This window comes from Chionomys nivalis, chromosome 7 (genome assembly GCF_950005125.1).
Source record: "Chionomys nivalis chromosome 7, mChiNiv1.1, whole genome shotgun sequence".
Lineage (NCBI taxonomy): Eukaryota > Metazoa > Chordata > Mammalia > Rodentia > Cricetidae > Chionomys > Chionomys nivalis.
Genome location: NC_080092.1, coordinates 52683614 through 52705702, shown reverse-complemented (window position 1 = coordinate 52705702; position 22089 = coordinate 52683614).

Below are 22089 nucleotides of genomic sequence, written 5' to 3'. Positions count from 1 at the left end.
GCAGGACAGATTGTAGGTGGAAGGTTTTGTGGCTGGGTTGGTGTTCAGATTTCTCTTTCTGTAGCCTGCAGTGTACCTTCCTGTACCAAAGAGACTAGAGCACAAAGGAGGAAGCTTCAAGCCCACACCATCTCAACCTCTCTATATTCTTTGGGTTTGAGTGGAAATTGTTGTCAGCAACGGAGCCCCACTGTCAGTTTTCAAAGGGCATCCTTCTGTTCTACCATTAACCTTGGTTTTTGGAGATATCCGTGGAACCTCCTCAGGCAATAATGCAACCAAATGTAACCCAGTCCCACCACTGGAAGCCTTGCCTGGATGCAAAGATAGTCAGTTCAGACTCCATATCCTCCTCCATTCCTAGGTGTCCTCACCAGAGTCACCCTCATAGATTCCAGGAAGTTTCCACTACACTAGGTTTCCACACTACTCCCAAATGCCCTATAAAACATATTCACAGCATACAGATGGCACTCCCACACCATCTCTCCTTTTCTGTCTAAATAAAAAGGAAGGTTTTAACTTGAACATAGTAAAATTACATATAACAAAACAGGTATTAGGCAAGAATATTTAGTGGTTTTGTATCTGGCAATGTTAAATAATATTCTATTTTATCTTTGTGAGTCAAAAGCTTCATATCTAATTTATCTCTTATCATAACTGAAAAACTAAAACTATAACTATCTGTCTTCAACTCTAACAAAAAACCCAGAAGGATATAATATACCTAAGTAAACAGGAAGACCATTGTAAGCAACTTCCCAAACTCTAGAATTGACAGAAACAACTCGCTGATTAGACAGTCACCCAAAGTTCTTCTGTTATGTTGGGGAATCCATCTTCAACCTACAGACCCATAGTATCTGGCAAACTTTGCCATGAAACAGGAAATTTGAAAGGCTGTTTTGCCTATCTTGGCAGTTTGTCAATCACTTTTTCTGTGTCCTGAGGATGTCTTGCAGACTCCTTCATGAAGCAGCCACCCTGAAGGACTGGCTCACCTTCTTTTGGCAAGTTCAGCAGTCATTTTTCTGTGGGTCCTGCTTGTCCATTTTATACAGCATACCATCAAGTAGTCCAGGCAAGAGCAGTTTCTTGCCCAAATGACTAGCCTTGTCATATTCAAGGCAAACTCCATAATTAATTTCTTCAATGCCCATAAGCTTCCTTGAAGTTTACTCTATAAAGTCTTTCTTAAATTCTTCTAAATGCCACATTCTGTAGGTTTTTGAAGTGTTGAAGATTATCTATCCAACTGAACTATATCTCTGAATATATAAAGAATCTAACTAACATGACTGTAAGTCTGATTATTATAAATGACTATTAATCTGTAATTTTAAATTATACATTACATTTTTAAATGAGCTGTATGGACATTAAAAAGGAACAGAAATATACATATAACAATATTTACCTTAAATTTGTATCAATAAACTAAAGTCCATACCAATAAAAAGTATTCATTTCTATATCATATCCCCCCTTTTTTTTAGAAAGAAATTGACTGTGACCACTAACTACTTATAATCAACCCCATTTAAATGAAAACAATAACTTTGGGAATTTGGTCATTCTTTTCTCTAAAGGGCTTCCTGCTATTCATTGGGTGAAGTATTTTTAGGGTTCATGGAAACCTTTTAGGGACTCTAGTTCCATCAAACCACATTAGCCTGGAAGTAATCCACAGGTTCTCATCTTCTGTGGAAACAAAAGCAGAATCTCTTTCCTAAAGTAACATATCTTTAGACTCAAATTTTGAAGTTAAGATAACTTTAAAAAATATATGTTGGTTTAGCTTACCAGTCCCAGAATCAAATGTTTTTCAGCAGCTAACATGAGGCAAAAAAAGAAAAAAAAAAAGAAAAAAAGAAAACACAACCATGCATATAATCCACTCTTTCTGTATATTTTCCATCTTTATGTGGCTTATTTTTCTATATTGCTTTTTAATATTTATTTTATTATCTTTACTCCTTTAATCTATGACTGTACTCTTCCCCCCTCGCTCCTAGGCCCATCTATATTTATCTAACACTGTGACCCATTCAGAGGTATTTTTTTGTCTGAACCTATCTTATTGTGTATCTGTAATCATTTTATGATCAGAAGAAATTTTTTTAAATGCTAAGCAGGCATGGCTAGGACTAAGCATGTGACTTTGCTTGTTCACTCCACCCCATCAAACTTGGAGGCCTCTGTGAGCCATGCTCTCTGTCCCTGCTCCAGGGACACAGTGGGTCTATGTCATCATTAAGCAACTTGTAACACTCTGCTCATAAACCCCATTTAAGTGCTCTGTAGCAGGACCTTCCAAAAGAGACAGAGCCATTCATGCCACCAACATGAACCAGGAAGTTATCTATTAAAGAAGCTGTGCTTCTGCTTTCTGCCAGCAAACAGAGCCTATCTGAAAAAATGTGGCTACCAAAAAACTCCAATTGACTCCCATTTTGTAGGCCTAGAAGCCCTTTCTTAAAGATTTCTGAGGCTTTGTCTGGATGTATGTGACTGAATATTGGGAGCCATTATGTAAATGAATACTGCAGTTTCATTTCCCAGCCACCCAGACCCAAATAATCACACAAAACTATATTTATTACAGCCCTGTCTGACCAGCAGCTCAGCTATATTCATAGCTAGCTCTTACATCTTAAATTAACTGATTTCTATTAATTAATTAATTTATTTATTTTTTATTGAAAAAAAATTTTCCCACTTCCTCCTCACCTCCCATTTCCCTCCCCCTCCTCCTGCCCCTCTCCCCCTCCCCCCACTCCTCTTCTCCTCCCTCTCCAGTCCCAAGAGCAGTCAGGGTTCCCTGCCCTGTGGAAAGTCCAAGGTCCACCCCCCTCCATCCAGGTCTAGAAAGGTGACCATCCAAACTGTCTAGGCTCCCACAAAGCCAGAACATGAAGTAGGATCAAAACCCTGTGCCACTGTCTTCTTTCATCACCCGATGAAGGTTAATATAGAGACCAACATTGGAGCACTGGACTGAAGTCTCACGATCCAAAGGAGGAGCAGAAGGAGAGAGAGCACGAGCAAGGAACTCAGGACTGCGAGGGGTGCACCCACACACTGAGGCAATGGGGATGTTATATCGGGAACTCACCAAGGCCAGCTGGCCGGGGTCTGAAAAAGCATGGGACAAAACCGGTCTCGCTGAACATAATGGACAATGAGGACTACTGAGAACTGAAGAACAATGGCAATGGGTTCTTGATCCTATTGCACGTAATGGCTTTGTGGGAGCCCAGGTAGTTTGGATGCTCACCTTAATAGACCTGGATGGAGGTGGGTGGTCCTTGGACCTCCCACAGGGCAGAGAAACCTGCTTGCTCTTTGGGCTGAGGAGGAAGGAAGACTTGATTGGGGGAGGGGGAGGGAATGGGAGGTGGTGGCGGGGAAGAGGCAGAAATCTTTAATAATTAAATAAATTAATTAATAAAAAAAAAAACCCGTGCCATTGTCCTTGGCCTCTCGTCAGCTCTCATTGTCCGCCATGTTCAGAGAGTCCGGTTTTATCCCATGCTTTTTCAGTCGCAGTCCAGCTGGCCTTGGTGAGCTCCCAATAGATCGGCCCCACTGTCTCAGTGGGTGGGTGCACCCCTCATGGTCCTGACTTCCTTGTTCATGTTCTCCCTCCTTCTGCTCCTCAATAGAACCTTGGGAGCTCAGTCCGGTGCTCCAGTGTGGGTCTCTGTCTCTATCTCCATCCATCGCTAGATGAAGGTTCTATGGTGATATGCAAGATATTCATCAGTATGGTTATAGGATAGCTTCATTTCAGGTTCCCTATCCTCAGGTGCCCCAAGGAACTAACTGGGGACATTGCCCTGGGCACCTGGTAGCCATTCCAAGTTCAAGTCTCTTGCCAACCCTTAGGTGGCTCCCTTAACTAAGATATGAGTTTCCCTGCTCCCCTATCCAACCTTCCTTTATCCCCAATCACCCCGATTTCCCCAGTTCCCCTCATCCTCTCATTCACACTTTTCTCTCCCCATCTCCCCTCACCCCCATCCCACCCCACCCCCAAGATTCCAATTTTTTGCCCGGCAATCTTGTCTATTTCCCATAGCTGGGAGGATAACTATATGTTTTTCCTTGGGTTTACCCTCTTGTTTAGCTTCTTTAGGATCACAAATTATAGACTCAGTGGCCACTATCCATGGCTAGAAACCAATTATGAGTGAGTACATCCCATGATCTTCTTTTTGGGTCTGGGTTACCTCACTCAGGATAGTATTTTCTATTTCCATCCATTTGCATGCAAAATTCGAGAAGTCATTGTTTTTTACCGCAGAGTAGTACTCTAATGTGTATGTATTCCACACTTTCTTCATCCATTCTTCCATTGAAGGACATCTAGGTTGCTTCCAGGTTCTGGCTATTACAAATAATGCTGCTATGAACATAGTTGAACAAATGCTTTTGTCATATGATAGGGCATCTCTTGGGTATATTCCCAAGAGTGGTATTGCTGGGTCCAGGGGTAGGTTGATCCCAATTTTTCTGAGAAACCGCCACACTGATTTCCAAAGTGGTTGCACAAGTTTGCAGTCCCACCAGCAATGGATGAGGGTACCCCTTTCTCCACAACTTCTCCAGCAAAGGCTATCCTTGGTGTTTTTGATTTTAGCCATTCTGACAGGTGTAAGATGATATCTCAAAGTTGTTTTGATTTGCATTTCTCTGATCACTAAGGAGGTTGAGCATGACCTTAAGTATCTTTTGGCCATTTGAACTTCTTCTGTTGAGAATTCTCTGTTCAGTTCAGTGCTCCATTTTTTAATTGGGTTAATTATCATTTTAAAGTCTAGTTTCTTGAGTTCTTTATATATTTTGGAGATCAGACCTTTGTCTGTTGCGGGGTTGGTGAAGATCTTCTCCCAGTCAGTAGGCTGCCTTTTTTTGTCTTAATGACAGTGTCCTTTGCTTTACAGAAGCTTCTCAGTTTCAGGAGGTCCCATTTATTCAATGTTGCCCTTAGTGTCTGTGCTGCTGGGGTTATACATAGGAAGCGATCTCCTGTGCCCATATGTTGTAGGGTACTTCCCATTTTCTCTTCTATCAGGTTCAGTGTGTTCAGATTGATATTGAGGTCTTTGATCCATTTGGACTTGAGTTTTGTGCATGGTGATAGATATGGGTCTATTTTCATTCTTCTACAGGTTGACATCCAATTGTGCCAGCACCATTTGTTGAAGATGCTTTCTTTCTTCCATTGTATACTTTTAGCTCCTTTATCGAAAATCAGTTGTTCATAGGTTTGTGGGTTAAAATCCGGGTCTTCTATACGATTCCATTGGTCGACTTCTCTGTTTTTATGCCAGTACCATGCTGTTTTCATTACTGTAGCTCTGTAATAGGATTTGAAGTCAGGGATGGTAATGCCTCCAGAAGTTCCTTTATTGTATAAGATTGTTTTGCCTATCCTGGGTTTTTTGTTTTTCCATATAAAGTTGATTATTGTCCTCTCAAGATCTGTGAAGAATTCTGATGGGACCTTGATGGGGATTGCATTGAATCTATAAATTGCCTTTGGTAGAATTGCCATTTTTACTATGTTGATCCTCCCAATCCAAGAGCAAGGGAGATCCTTCCATTTTCTGGTATCCTCTTCAATTTCTTTCTTCAATGCCTTAAAGTTCTTGTCAAATAGATCTTTCACTTCACTTCCTTGGTTAGAGTTACCCCAAGATATTTTATGCTGTTTGTGGCTATCGTGAAAGGTGATCATTCTCTTATTTCCCTCTCTGCTTCCATATCCTTTGTGTATAAGAGGGCAACTGATTTTTTGGAGTTGATCTTGTATCCTGCCACATTACTAAAGGTGTTTATCAGCTGTAGGAGTTCTTTGGTGGAGTTTCTGGGGTCGCTTATGTACACTATCATATCATCTGCAAATAATGCAAGTTTAACTTCTTCCTTTCCAATTTGAATCCCCTTTATCCCCTTTTGTTGTCTTATTGCTATTGCTAAAACTTCAAGAACTATATTGAAGAGGTATGGAGAGAGTGGACAGCCTTGGCGTGTTCCTGATTTTAGTGGGATGGCTTTAAGTTTCTCTCCATTTAATTTGATATTAGCTGTCGGCTTGCTGTAGATAGCTTTAATTATATTTAGGTATGACCCTTGTATCCCTAATCTCTCCAAGACTTTTATCATAAAGGGATGTTGAATTTTGTCAAATGCTTTTTCAGCATCTAATGAAACGATCATATGGTTTTTTTCTTTCAGTTTATTTATATGATGGATTACATTGATAGATTTGCATATGTTAAACCAGCCCTGCATCTCTGGGATGAAGCCTACTTGATCATAATGGATAATTTTTCTAATGTGTTCTTGGATTCGGTTTGCCAGTATTTTGTTGAGGATTTTTGCGTCGAGGTTCATGAGTGAGATTGGCCTGTAATTCTCTTTCTTGGTTGAGTCTTTGTGTGGTTTTGGTATCAGAGTTACTGTAGCTTCATAAAAGGAATTCAGCAATGACTCTTCTGTTTCTATATTGTGAAATACATTAAGGAGTATAGGTATTAGGTCTTCTTGGAAGTTCTGGTAGAATTCCGCATTGAAACCATCTGGTCCTGGACTTTTTTTGGAAGGGAGGTTTTTGATAACAGCTTCTAATTCTTCGCGACTAACAGGTCTATTTAGGTTGTTCACCTGGTCCTGGTTTAACTTTGGTATATGGTATTTATCTAAAAAAGTGTCCATTTCTTTTACATTTTCCAGTTTTGTGGCATACAGGCTTTTGTAGTAAGATCTAATGATTCTCTGAATTTCCTCTGTGTCTGTAGTTATGTCCCCCTTTTCATTTCTGATCTTATTAATTTGCAAATTCTCTCTCTGCCGTTTGATTAGTTTGGATAGGGGTTTATCAATTTTGTTGATTTTCTCCAGGAACCAGCTTTTTGTTTCATTGATTTTTTTCAATTGTTTTCTGTGTTTCTATTTTGTTGATTTCAGCCCTCAGTTTGATTATTTCCATTGTTCTACTCCTTCTAGGTGAGTCTGCTTCTTTTTTTTCTAGAGCTTTCAGGTGGGCTGTTAAGTCTCCAATGTGTGCTTTCTCTGTTTTCTTTAAGTGGGCACTTTGCGCTATGAACTTTCCTCTCAGGACTGCTTTCATAGTGTCCCATAGGTTTGAGTATATTGTTTCTTTATTTTCATTGACTTCAAGGAAGACTTTAATTTCTTTCTTTATTTCTTCCTTAATCCAGGTATGGTTCAGTAGCTGACTGTTCAGTTTCCATGAGTTTGTAGGCTTTCTGGGGGTAGCATTGTTGCTGAATTCTAGCTTTAATCCATGGTGATCTGATAAGATACAGGTGGTTACTAATATTTTTTTGTACCTGTGGATGTTTGCTTTGTTACCGAGTATGTGGTCAATTTTCGAGAAGGTTCCATGAGCTGCAGAGAAGAAGGTATATTCTTTCCTATTGGGTGGAATATTCTATAGATGTCTGTTAAGTCCAGTTGATTCATTACCTTCATTAATTCTCTTATTTCTCTGTAAGGTTTCTGTCTAATTGACCTGTCCATTGGTGAGAGAGGAGTATTAAAGTCTCCTACTATTAATGTGTGCGGTTTGATGGCTGCCTTGAGTTTTAGCAATGTTTCTTTTACATACGTGGGTGCTTTTATATTAGGGGCATAGATATTCAGAATTGAGACTTCATCCTGATGAATTGTTCCTGTTATGAGTAGAAAATGTCCCTCTCCATCTCTTCTGATTGATTTAAGTTTGAAGTCAACTTTGTTAGAAATTAGTATGGCCACACCTGCTTATTTCTTAGGTCCATTTACTTGATAAGCCTTATCCCAACCCTTTACTCTGAGTAGGTGCCTGTCTTTGTGGTTGAGGTGTGTTTCTTGTAAACACCAGAATGTTGGATCCTGTTTTCATATCCAATCTCTTAGTCTGTGCCTTTTTATAGGTGAGTTGAGTCCATTGACATTAAGTGATATTAATGACCAGTGGTTGTTAACTCCGGTCACTTTTTTATTTCTATTATTTTATACTTTATCACAAGGCTCTTGATTCATTACCTCACATTTTGCTTCTTGGCTCTCTACATAACATATGCCTGACTCTACCTTCTTTCCTCCTGCATTAAACTTAGTTTTCCCACCTAGTGACATTCTACCCTGCCGAAGACCAAAACAGTTTCTTTATTAACCAGTGGTGATAAAACATATTCATACCATACAGAGGGGAATCCCACATCAGTTTATAAGTGTTCCTCTGTCCCAAGTGAACTCCAGAATTTGTTAACATTTGTATCCTTGATACTGGACTTTCTCAAGGCATGAGAGGGAATAATAACAAATTTTAACCTGCATTTCCCCAATTTCTAAGTGTTTCCTAGACATGTGTATTTCCTCTTTTAAGAATTCTGCTGCTACTCCTATGGCAAACCTCAGAATTGTGCCATTTCCTTGTCATTTAGGTTTTCTGCTCCACATATATTCCTATTACTAATCTTCTGTCAGATGTTACCTGGGAATAGTTCCTCCCATTCTTTTTTTTTTTAATATTTATTTATTTATTATTTATACAGTTAGCCAGAAGAGGGTACCAGACCTCATTACAGATGGTTGTGGGCCACCATGTGGTTGCTGGGAATTGAACTCAAGACCTTTGGAAGAGCGGGCAATGCTCTTAACCGCTGAGCCATCTCTCCAGCCCAGTTCCTCCCATTCTTAACTGCATCTTCACTCAATTAAGTTTCCCTTGCTATACAGACTTTTTGACTGTCCTGTCATCCAATTTATCAAGTTTGGGTTTATTTTGTGTACTATCAAAATCTTATTCACACAATCCTGACTTATGCTGCTGTTTCGAAATGTTCTGCCTCTGTTTGCTCTATAAGTTTCAGATTGTTGGGGCCCACATTAAGGTCTTTGATCACTTAGAGTTAATTTTTTAAAGGTGTGATCCAGGCATCTAGTTTAATTCTTCCATATAGTGCTAAGTAGTTTTCCAGGACCACTTGTTTAACAGGTTGTCTTTTACACAAAGTATATTTTGGGTTCTTTGTCAAAGTCCAGGTAGCTATGGTTGTATGAACTTTTATCTAGGTTTCTAGTCTATTCTATTGATCTGCACATCTTTTTGCGCCAATACCAATCAGTTTTTACTACTATGTCTATAGTAGTGGTTTGAAAGAAGGTGTGATGAAGTTTACTACAAAATCATATTTGTTCAAAATTACCTTGAATATCCTATGTCTCTAGTGGTTCCACATGAATTTTCCCCACTCCATTTGTGAAGAATGTCCCTGCCATATTAATCCGGACTGCACTGAGTAGTGTGCTTTTAATAGGGTGTCTATTTTCACGATATTGATTCTTCTAAACAATGAGCATGAAGGAAGACGTCTTTTTATCTTCTAAAGCCTTCTTCATTTCTTCCTTTTATATGTATATATATAATATTAATTTAATTTAAAATGTATTTATATAATTTATATATACATATAAATATAAATACCTTAAAATTTTCCTTATAGATTGCTTTCATTTATATTGTTAAGGTTTCTGCCCCACAAATGTGTATTTTTATTTATTCACTTGTTAGCCAGTAATTCTTTCATATTTTCAGTCTCACACGGACAAGTGGAAACAAAATTGTTAAATTTTCCTTAGCGAAATAACAGTGCAGTCTTAGTTCAGCATCCACAATGCCAAAGCCAATTCCCGTTATCAGTACCTCTGGGGATGCACATCCCTAGACAGCTGTCACACAGTCATGGTTCCTGCTCCTGAGCTGCTAGAAACAGGCTCTTCATGTGGTCAGAGAACAGGCTTTGCTCAGCCTCACCCTGAGTGAGTCACAGGAGAACTGACCTGCCCCAGCATCAGCCAGTGTTCGAATCTCACTCCAGCATTTACTCTTCGGATGATCTTGGGAAATGACTTAATTCATTTGAGTCTGGCCTTCCTCACCTGTAAACCATAGATCAGAAGGAATAACTCCTAAGATGTTTGAAAAGTTTAAACACTGTTCATACACATGTCACAGTGTGATCCTTAGCTAATGGGGGTAATGCTGATCTTTTTCTTTATTAAGCCAACAACTTCCTCATGATTTTGTTAATTCTCTTCTTTGAGATTAACTAAGATCTATTCTCTTCCATGAGGGAAAGCATTCAAATACTGGAAGATTAAAATCATGCCTCGCTTGTGTCCTCAATCTCACATTTGGTTTTTTAAATTCATTGTCACTCAAATCACTTTCTTCATTAGATGCTCCAGTTTATCTACAAGTCAGGATGAACCAAGATGGTCCAGATAGCATGGAATGTAAGCAATATCATCCTTTTTTTATACAAATGGATTCAGAGATTCCAAAACTACAAACTGGGTCCTTGGGCTTACTTCCCTAAACTGTTAGAGCACAGTGAATTTACAATCTTCTCAAACACTTGGGATTATTAATGAGATGAAATTTACTAATTCCCTTCACTGAGTGTGAAAATTCACTCACTATTTCCTGGTGTGCAGTCTCACATCATCTTGAGTCTGCCATCAAATCAGGAACACATATTCATGGCATGTAAGTGTACAAGGTCAAACAAGGACAAAAAATAGTTTTCTACCAAGAAACAAATGTCAAATCTTTTTTTTTTTTAAACCAGTAAGGGACTTCGTAAATTCTGCACAGGAAATATAATCTAGGATAAAATTGAGGCTGTGATCCTGTGGGAGAAATGTCTATTGCCATTCACATGTCTTCTCTCTCAATGGTGATAGGTCTGGTTCCTCAATTCCTTGTGTAAGGAAATGTTCACCTTCCAGATTATGTCAGAATTTCTTTAGTTCATTCTCAAAATCCCAGGCATGGTTGGGAGTCACACAAGCTGCACTGACTGTTGGTGACAGGCATCGTTACAGATGATCATCTCTCCTTTCTTCCAGGAGACCTCAGGCCTGCACAGCCCACGATCCCTACAGGTCACAAAAGTCAGTAACATTTATACAAGGCCAGAGAAGCCAATAATATTCCGCAGGTAGATTATCTGATCCTTGAGAGAAGATCAGTCAGAAAGGAGGGAGCCTCACTTTGCGAACCTTACCAGGACATGTAGGCCAGGTACCTTCCCCAGGGCAGAGTTTCTCTCATGCCTCTTGGCTTCCCATGTTGAAAATAACCCCACCCTATAGCACGAATAATAAATACCCAGAGACTGATATTGGGGTTCAATCAGAAGATCAGAAAAGCAAAGTGGCCAGTTACTGGCTCTTACCTCTACCTCAGACTGAAATGGGGCTCGATCCTGTATCCACAAACTCCCAAACTCCACAACCCACACTTCACAGTACACTGAGTTCCTGTCTCTTCCCCCTTATATTTCTCTTTCTACCCAGCCATATCACTCCTGTCTCCACCTCCCTAGTGCTCGGATTAAAAAATGTTACCCCAAGTGCTAGGATCTCCTTAGTGTGAGCTCTATTTCTCTTTTAGACAGATTTAATCTTCTGTAGCCCATGCTGGCTTTAAACTACCAGAGACCCCTCTGCCTCTGTCTCACAAGTCCTGGGATTAAAGGTGTGCCATCACTCCCTGGCCTGTATGGCTGACTAGTATGACAGCTTTTCTCTCTGATCTTCAGGCAAGCTTTGTTTATTAAAACACAAATAATGCATTACTATTCTACCCACTCCCAAACTGAACACTTACCACAAACCCTTCCTCCTAGTTAGGCAGAGTATCAGACTAATAACTGGCCTCAGGAAGGGTACCGACATTTTGACATTTTTTTCTCATGACTTCCCAGAGGAGGAAGGGAACCAGAGGTGCACAATACAGATGAGATACGTTAAAAAATAAAACAAAAACTGAGCAGACAGTGGAAGAGTCCATGGAGGACCCTTTCTATGCTCAGTGTCGATCTTCACTCCTAGATGCTCCTGCCTCACTACACTTCGTGGACCAGCATCGGGAGCAGCTGGTGGCCCGAGTGACATCAGTGGACCCTCTCTTGGACAAGCTGCATGGTCTGGTGCTGAGGGAAGAGGAGTATGAGGCAGTGCGGGCTGAAGCCACCACCCAAGACAAGATGCGGAAGCTCTTCAGCCTCGGCCGCTCCTGGACCAGGGCCTGCAAAGACCAAGTCTACCGAGCTCTGAAGGAGACCCATCCTCACTTGATCATGGAACTCCTTGAGCAGGCAGGTGGTGTCTCTGTGGGATCCTGACATCTTAGAGGCTGAGGGGTGCACTCTTCTTTGATTCCTGGCTCTGCCTGATCATCTTTGGCCTCCAGTTTCTCCATCTATAAACCAGTGGCCATCTGAGTTGCCATTCAAATGGCAAAGTTTCCAGGACATCTCTTGGGGACCCAGACGTCCCCTCTTGGCCTTCCCCATCCTGTTCATATGGGATGTGCATCTCAGGAAACTTCCAGTGGAGCCAGCAAGTCTCTTCAGCCTTGTCCAGCTGGCTTTACGGCCTGAGTGGCCAACCACCCGACCGACCATGATACAAGCAGAACTGGGAGCAGGGGGATGGAGACAATGAGATGGTGCTTTCCCTGGAAAGTGAATTCTTATGAATAGGAAAGGAAGGGGGCTTCTTGAATATTTCCCACCCTCAGTTTTTGTTGTCTTTATTCATTCTATTTCTATTTTCAGGTCTTGAACAACTTTATAATTTTTTTCCTCTGTTTCTTTTTATTTTTAAATTTTTTATTGATTTTTATTGAGCTCTACTTTTTCTCTGCTCCCTTCCTTGCCCCTCTTCTCTCCCCTCCAACCCTCCCCCAGATCCCCATGCTCCCAATTTACTCAGGAGATCTTGTCTTTTTCTATTTTCTACTTCCCATGTAGATTATATCTATGTAAATCTCTCTTAGTGTCCTCATTGCTGTCTAAGTTCTCTGGGATTGTGGTTTGTAGGCTGGTTTTCTTTGGTTTATGTTTAAAAACCACCTATGAGTGAGTACATGTAGTAATTGTCTTTCTGTATCTGGGATACCTCACTCAAAATAATGTCTTCTAGCTCCATCCATTTTCCTGCAAAATGCCGGGTTTTTTTCTGCTGTGTAGTACTCCATTGTGTAAATATACCACATTTTCCTTATCCATTCTTTGGTCAAGAAGCATTTAGGTTGTTTCCAGGTCCTGGTTATGACAATAAAATGTTGCTATGAACATAGTTGAGCACATGTCCTTGTGGCACAATTGAGCATCCTTTGGATATATACCCAAAAGTGGTGTTACTGGGTCTTGAGGAAGGTTTCCAAGATCACAAAAACTGATGACAACTTATGCTGGAGAGGTTGTCGGGAAAAGGGAACACTTCTGCATTGCTGGTGGGAATGCAAGCTGGTACAAACCCTTTGGATGCCAGTGTGGCAATTTCTCAGAAAATTAGGAAACAACCTTCCTCAAGACCCAGTGTTTTTTAAAAATTTTTAAGGGATTTGTTCATTTCCTCACACTGTTTGTGTTCTCCTGGATTTCTTTAAGGGATTATTAATTCAATCTTTGAGGACCTCTATCATCTCCATACATGCTTTTGAGATCTTTTTTCTTGTGCTTTAACTGTGTTGGAATATTCAGGGCTATCTGGGCTCTAGTGGAGACCTATTGATATGGATGTTATTTATTGTGTCTTTATGCTGTATCTAGGCATCTGGAATTGGAATGATTAAAGGTCTAAGTACTGGTATCTGGATTTGTTTTGGTTTGGGTGGGTGTTTGTACCTTGGTTGTTGTTTCTTCTGATTTTAGGAGATTGTGGTGGCTGTTTGCTGCCTGGTAGGAAATTTTCTGCACCTAATATGTGTGGTCAGTGAGGTTTCCCAGTCAAACTTATTTCTTATCATTGACAGCTGGCTCTTAGGAATGGGGCTAGGCTAAGAGTCTGAAGGATTTCACAGGAGGGAGGACATCAGAGTGCTCAACAAGGACCTGCTCATTTAGTCTCATAGGAGACTAAATGAGAGGATCCACAGTGAAAAGAGGTCACTCACAGGTCGGCTATAGCAGGTGAGACAGGATTGGATCTAGAGGGACAGAAGGAGAAAGGAAAATATATACACAGCCTACCTGCTTCCCTGGCAGGAGTAGCCTGTGGGTTATCAGGAGGTGTCTGGGGAATTGGGGGCTGGGATAAAGCAACAAGTGGGGTAGGGAGGCTGGGAGGGGAAAGTCTGTGGGATCCGCAGGAGATGGTGGTAGAGGAGGAAGGAAGGCTGAAAAACAGGTGCTCTGTTGCAGATATAGTGATGAGACTGGGGTATTGGGTTTGAGGGAGAGGAAGGAGTGGCGAAGGTCCTCAGTTAGCTTACCTGTTTCCCTGACTGCTCAGATGGCAGCTGGTGTGATCACAGGAATGAATGTCAGCTGGTTTGGAGGCTGAGCTCCTGGGATGAGTTGGGGGAAGGAAGGTTGGAGCAGAGGATCTTTGAGATTTGAAGGGTGTGGCATCTGAGGTGAAAGGAGACCACAGAAGGCGTTCTTTTCAGTTGGGGATGAGACTTGGGTTACTGGGAGCTGAGGAGGAGAGGCGACCTGCAGCCAGCCTAGCACAAAGGGATATGCCTTCTTCTCTAAACATCATGGAATTTTCCCAAAATTGATGATATACTCAGACACAAAGCAAGACTCAACAGATACAAGAAACTTGAAATAATGTCTTGCATCCTGTCAGATCATCATTACAGCTGGATCAACAACAACAGAAAGCATACAAACTCATGGAAACTGAAAAACTATCTTCTCATTAAAAAAAAAAATAGATCAAGACAGAAATAAAGAAAGAAATTAAAGCCTTTCTAGAACTCAAGGAAAATGAATACATGATATACCCAAACTTATGGTACACAAGGAAAGCAACGCTAAGAAGCAAGTTCATAATGCTAGTGAATACATTAAAAAACTACAAAGATCTAATTCTAGCAACTTCACAACACACCTGAAAGCTTTAGAGCAACAACAAAAGAATTCATCACACTCAAGAGGAGTAGATTGCAAGAAATAATCAAACTCAGGGTTGAAATTAGTAAAATACAAACAAAGAGAAAAATTTTTTAAATGTAGACAGATTTTTCTTTGGGCTGCAAGTTCTTAAAAAATGATGCAGAAGTTTATTATTAATTATGAAAGCTTTGCCCTAGCTTAGGCTTGTTGTACTAGCTCTTATAACTTAAATTAACCCTTATTTTTAAATATACATTCTTTTGTGGAGCTTGTTTACCTTTACCCTGTATTGCCCATCCTGCTTCCTCAATGTCTGGCTGGTGACTCCACCTTTCCTCTTCCCTGAGCTCTCTGCCCCTGCCCCCAAAAGTCCTGCCTTACCTCTTCCTGCCTAGCTAATGGCCATTCAGCTTTTCTTTTGTAAACCAATCCCAGTGACATGTCTTCAAACAGTGTAAAGGAATATTCCACAACAATGAAACAAATAGTTGGTTCTTTGATTAAATCAACAAGATTGTCAAACCCTTATCCTAATCTACTAAAGGGAGAGAGAGAGAATGTTCAAATTAATGATATCGGAAACAAAAAGCAGGATATAACAACAGACACCAAGGAAATCTAGAGAATCATAAGGACATGCTTTAAAACCCAGTACTTCACCAAATTGAAAAATCTAAAAGAAATGCATAATTTTCTCAATATATACCACTTACCAAAGTTAAATCAAGATCAGATAAGCAATTTAAACAGATATGTAACACCTAGTAAAATAAAGATAGTCATTAAAAACCATTCAAACGAAAAAAGACCGGGACCAGATGGTTTTAGTGTACAATTCTACCAAACTTGCAACAAAGACTTTAATACCAATTCTCCTCAAACTATTCCACAAAATAGAAATAGAAGAGACTTTGCCAAACTGGTTTTATGAGGCCATAGTTATCATGACACCCAAACTAAAGAAGATTAACAAGAAGAGAATTGCAGACCAATTTCCCTAATGAACATAGATGCAAAAATACTAATAAAATATTTGTGGTCTAGGCCTGGTGTACCCCAGAGGACAAGAACAGGTCCACCCCAGGTCTCTAGACTTGGGGAAGGGAGAATTTCACTGTCCTCTGGTACCAGGTAGTCACACACCATTATGATTCTTGGCAGCAGCCCAATGCCATGACAGTCTGAGCTGTAGTGATATTTCATTTGTATTTTAATAAATAAAGGTTTCCTGAAGTTCAGAGAGTAAAACAACCACACTGATCAGCCTTACAGACCAGGCAGTGATGACACACACCTTAAGTCCCAGTAGCCATACTAGTTTGCCATAGAAACCAGGCAGTAGTGGTGCTAGTCTTTATTGCCAACACCAGAGAGGATTATAAAATGGGTGGAGACAGCTCTCACACACAGTCGCATTCTGAGATTCCTGGAGGCAGAACTGCCATTTTGTACTGAGATAAGAGCCAGTGACTGGCTGTTTTGCTTTTCTGATCTTCAGGTTGAATCCCAATTTCTATCTCTGGGTTTTTATTAATTGTGTTACACTTAGTCAGACAACAAGTAGATCCAGGGTTGACTGCCCCAGACTCTGAGGAGGGAACATGGTCCTGCCCAGAGCTATAATGGACTGAGTAGAAAAAAACATATGTGGCATTGTTATGGTATACAAATGTGTGGCATGGTATGGGAGAGAAAGGAAAGACAGAATGGTTCATGTCTTGTGGACAGAAGTATATCTAAAGAGGTGAAAGCAGTGAGGAGCAAGAGAATGTGGCTGGTTTGATTGTCACCCAGGGCCATGGTGATGTCTGGGCCTGGGCCCAGGTCTGGGTTCATGACCCTGATGCAGCAGAGGTCTGTGTTGATGTCTGTGGCTCCTGATACCACCAAAGGCCAAGAAGATAGGGCTGTACAGAGTTAGTCCGCCTCTCACTGTCTGAAATACCTGGGAGAAATGGTCCTGCCTATCACTGACTGAAGCACTCAGGAGAGTGTGGGTCCTACACCTCACCTAGGCTGTTTTGAGGGGCAAGATCGAGCTGGATTTGAGGGAGTGAGAATGGGGAGCAGATCATCCCTGTCTTGAGGTGAAGAAAACATGCCTTCCCTTGTCCCTTGCTCCTTGCCTCTTACCCTTGCCACAGGTAGGAGACCTGACTCAAACCCTCATCAAGTGTGGCACCCAGGAGAAAATACCCTTTGCTTCACCTGGGCACCATAGTAGAGTTAACCCTGTGAGCAGGGGCACAGGTGGTCCAGCACTGAGGCGATGAGTAGAGCGTAGCTGGTACCACCCCCCTCATCTCTGGTGTAGCAGTGGCATGAGGAAAAGGTGCCCCTCACCTCTATCACCTCCAGGTGCCAAGGTGGCTGACTCTCTTCTTTACCAGCTGCAGCACTTAGGAAAGAAGACTTTGCACCTCATCTGGGCAGCACAGCAGAGCTGACCCTGTTGATGTGACCTGGGGTGAGACAGCTCAAGAATGCGAGCATGGGAGATCTGGTGTTGACCCTCATCTGTCATATTTAGTCACAGGAGGAGGAACAATTCCCTCTCCACACCCCTCTATGTCTGAGATTGTAGGAGAGCTGGCCCTGAGGTCAGAAGAATGGGAGAGCTGTCTCTACCTCTCACCAGCTGCAGCACTCTAGAGAGTGGCCCCTGCATGTAGTCTGAGCAACACAGTAGAGCCGTGCCTGATGATATAGGCATAGGAGATCCAACCCTGAGAGCATAAAGCAGGAGAACTGGCCCTGCCCCTTGCCCATCACTGCAAGGAGTGAACTAGCCAAGGCAGTGCAGAAGAGCTCACCTGGTGGTAGGGGTGAGGGAGAGCTGGCAGGCTGACCAACCCTGCAACTACCCAGGCCCAGAACCAGGGTATGATTTGCCCACCCCAACATCAACCCCATCTGTAATCTGCTGGATCAAGTTAAGGGGCCGGTACTGCAGGCCCAAAGGTACAAGAATTCCATATCACAGGGGAACAACAGGCTATCCAAGAGAAGTCCAGTAAGGGCCCAGGATCGATAGTATGGCAGAAACCAGAGTCCTTGTGCCAGATCAATGACGTTACAATGAACACTTGCAAGTGAAAATATATGAATAAAGGGTTTATTGCGTGTCTCACTGAGTCACACTACAGCTTCCATGATGATATTGTTTTCTTTTTTCCCCTCTAATTTTATTTTATTTTATTTGGGGGGAGAGGTTGCAAGGGCAGATAAAAAGGGTGGATACAAAGAGATGGAGAATGAATGGGATAGAGATGCATGATGTGAAAGACACAAAGAATAAATAATCTACAGTGAGTTTCAGATCCTGTAATAAGTGTAAACGGAGACTGCTTGTTCATTTCCCTAAAACATACTCACAGCAAAGGAGGGGAAATCCCACATCAAACAAGTCTCAAAGGGACAATAAGTATTTAAATGAAGACTTGAAAGCACACTTTCATCCAACGCGAGCCAGTGATTTGGGAGAGACAGGTTTTCTACAATGAAAAAGAAAATTACTCACAAGTTTACTCCCTTTGTGTTGATGATAATTAAACACAATTACAACAGTAAAACTTCTGAAATTTGAACTTTAAGATGATTAAAGGTTCATGGTTTTTAAATGCCCTTAAGTCAGTGGCTTGAATGAGAAAAACTTATTTGACATTGGGCTAGGAAATGACAATTATCTGCTTAAGTGACTGTCTGCTGGAGGAACGGCTTTCTTTTTTCCTACAAATGCCCATTAATGAAGACTGATTTGTGTCAATTTACCTGCTCTGGATTAGCTGTCAATGAAACTTGTTTGTCAGTGTGACTGATGCCAATAGTCACAATAGAGAGCAGAGGGAACCTGCTTCTGTGCCTGGAGAGTGGAGGGTGGCTGTGTTTTTCATTCTGATCATTCCCTACAATGTTAGAATTTGTATTTAGCATTTTTTGTCTTACAGTACACATATTACAAAATTAAAAAACAAAATACTTGGCTCTTAAAATCTCAATTTCTATGGCATAAACATATTTATATTTTTATGTCTTAAAAAACTGCTCTTTTTCCAAAATAATGATGATTAGCTTAGAAAAAAGGCATTTATATTCAAAGTATTTCCTTTTAACAAAAACTTTGCTTTATGCAATCTAAAATTTAAAGGTTTTAGAAAGCCAGAAGGTAACATACTTCAAGGAAATCCATTGTTTCTTCAGCCCCTTTTTTCTCCAGAAACCAGCACTGTTACATTATTTCCATTTAGTAAAATATGATATAATTTTATACCCTTCTTTCTTCCGGTGTAATTCCAACAGTATACTGACGAGGTCATCCCATTCTAAAAGTGTACCAACAATTTCTTATCACACTATGAGCTGTTGATCCTATACTCTTGTCCATAAGGTCTAGTACAGGAGCTGCAATGGGTTTGTAGTCGTGTTAGCCACCATGGCCATGCAGGAATTATGTTTTAACAAATGTGCATGTCTGAACTCTGGACCAGCTGGAAAATGACCCAGACCTCTGAATCCTTGTCATCTCCATCCTGCAGCAGGATGAATGCAGCTATCCAACATGCCATCCTGCAAGAAACAAGGCAATGCTCCCAAGATGGACAGTATTTGCTCAACCAGCAGAACCCTAACAAGGTCAAAGGCAGACACATAAAACTGTGAGCCTGGGTCACCTCTGCTATGTTAACACTAGGTGGTGGTAGAAACCAACGTTTACATTAATTCTGAGGCAGAGTCAAAATTTGGTGAAAAGAGGGAGAAGCAATTGGGGTCAGCATGCAAATGTCTGTGGTCTTCCATTGCTCCATGAGGAATCTCTAACAAATGCATTTCTATTCATTAAGATTAGCTAATGAGGCCGGGCGATGGTGGCGCACGCCTTTAATCCCAGCACTCGGGAGGCAGAGGCAAGTGGATCTCTGTGAGTTCGAGACCAGCCTGGTCTACAGAGCTAGTTCCAGGACAGGCTCCAAAGTCATAGAGAAACCCTGTCTCAAAAAACCAAAAAAAAAAAAAAAAAAAGATTAGCTAATGAGTCAGCCTTTGTGTTTTGGAAAGTTCAGAAGTTAGGGGCAAGTGTTAATTTTACATCTCTCCCAAGAAAAGTTACACAAGAGTTGGTCAACAAATATTTGAGCGTACACAAATGAGACTACATGCTAAGTGCAGATACAGACTAAGTGTACAAATGTATAGAACCAAGTGTTATTTAAAACATCAGATTATTTAAACTCAAGAAATTTAATTTTATTTATTGTTTCTTTTCTTGTCCAAGTCTAAACAGTTCAAGAAATGATTCTACAAAGAATATGCAGCGTGTGTGTGGTTTTCAGAGTTCTGGGACCATGACTTATCAAAACAGACTAAGATTTATCAGTCTTAACATGATGTTTTACAGTAAATTGATCAAGTATCCTGGCAGTGTTTCCATCCTATAGTAAGACAGCTTGAAATTATTTTCATGTATTTTTTAATAACTTATCAAATAAGTTCTGGCTTGAAAACAATCCATTTGAAAAGAATGTTTTGGATATAAAAAGTTTCAGATGATAAAAATAAGGGGATTCTTTTGTTGTTGCTCTTCTAAAGTAAAATGACAAACAAAAACACTCATTGGTGACAAAGTATTTATTCACTGGCAAAGAGAAAGCCTTGCTAACAAGTGGTGCTGATAAACCGGATGCCTGCAGGTAGAAGAACGATCCTCTCCTATCTCCCTGAAGAGCTCTCAACTCCAAATGCACAAAGACATCAACACAACACTCAGAACCCTGGATCTGCCAGAGGGAAACAGGCAGAGCTAAGGGCATTGATAAAATGGGACAAACTGACAAATGAGACCACATGAAATTGAAAGGATGTCATTTGGAGATCATGGATGGAGTCCATGACCATCATGGCTGGGAGCACGGCAGCAGGCAGGCATGGTGCTGGAGGAGTAGCTGAGAGCTACATCCACAAGCTGCAGGCAGAGAGAGAACTAGAAACACTGGGACCTGTGTGGGCTTCAGATCCTCAAAGCCAACCGCAGTGACACACCTCCTCTAAGAAGAACATCCTTCAAACCCTCTCCAAACAGTTGTACAAACTGAGGGCAAGCATTCAAATATATGAGTTATGTGGGCCATTCTACTCAAACCACCACAGGGTCTCAGCACAGGCAAAATGACTATCCATTTAAATAAATAAATTTAAAAACAATGCTGCTGAGGATATGGATAAAGATGAATTCTTAATATTTGTGGTTGGGAGTTGAAGTGGTCTGAATGATCAAACTACAGTGCATAAGAAAAATATTTGCCAGAACACTGCAGTAGAGACCACAGAGAAGTGCTGCTTACTGGTTTGCTCTCCAGGGCTTGCTAGGCCTGCTTTCTTATACAGCCCAGGACTGTCTTCCACAGTGTCACCCCACAGTGGGCGTGGCCCTCCTGTATCAATCATGTTTTCCCAGGAAGAGATTCACACAGCAGGCAGCTGCCACCAAGCCTTACGTCCAGAATTGGATCACAGGGTTGTACGTGGTGGCAGGCAAGAACTGACTCCTGAATGTTTTCTTATGACTAACACATGTGATTAATGGTGTGTGTGCATGTACACACACAAACACACACACACACACACACACACACATATATATGTTAATATTAAAGGAATAATCACTTTTTAGAGACTGTGAGCCTCTCTGTGCTGATATTGTCAGTTAGGCACTAACCTGGGCCCAAGGGGCATACCAGTCAACAAACAAGCTAAGTCCTATCTCCAAGAGTTTCCATTCAATTACAGAATGAAATCAAGTTTGTGCCATTAGGTGGCAACAGGTGACAAATAGAAGCATAAAGGAGGGTAAATTCTGGGACTACAGTGCTGCTTCAGAGAGCAGGTAGCGAGCTTCTGCCTAGGAGAAAGTCATCCCAAGAGAAAGGTGAAGCCAGTGCAAAGGTCCCAAGGTGAGCAAGTTCCTGGTGTGTTCAAGGAAAGCTGAGCAGTAGGAAGGTAGAGCAGACGGCCCACAACAGAGTGAGTGAGGAGCCAGAAGTGGGAGCCTATGACAGAAATAGAGCAGGGTGGGGTGAGTCAGGCCATGTAGGGCCTTGAGACCCAGGGAAAAGAACCTGGGTTTCTTTCAGAGTGAGACAGGGAGGATTGCAAG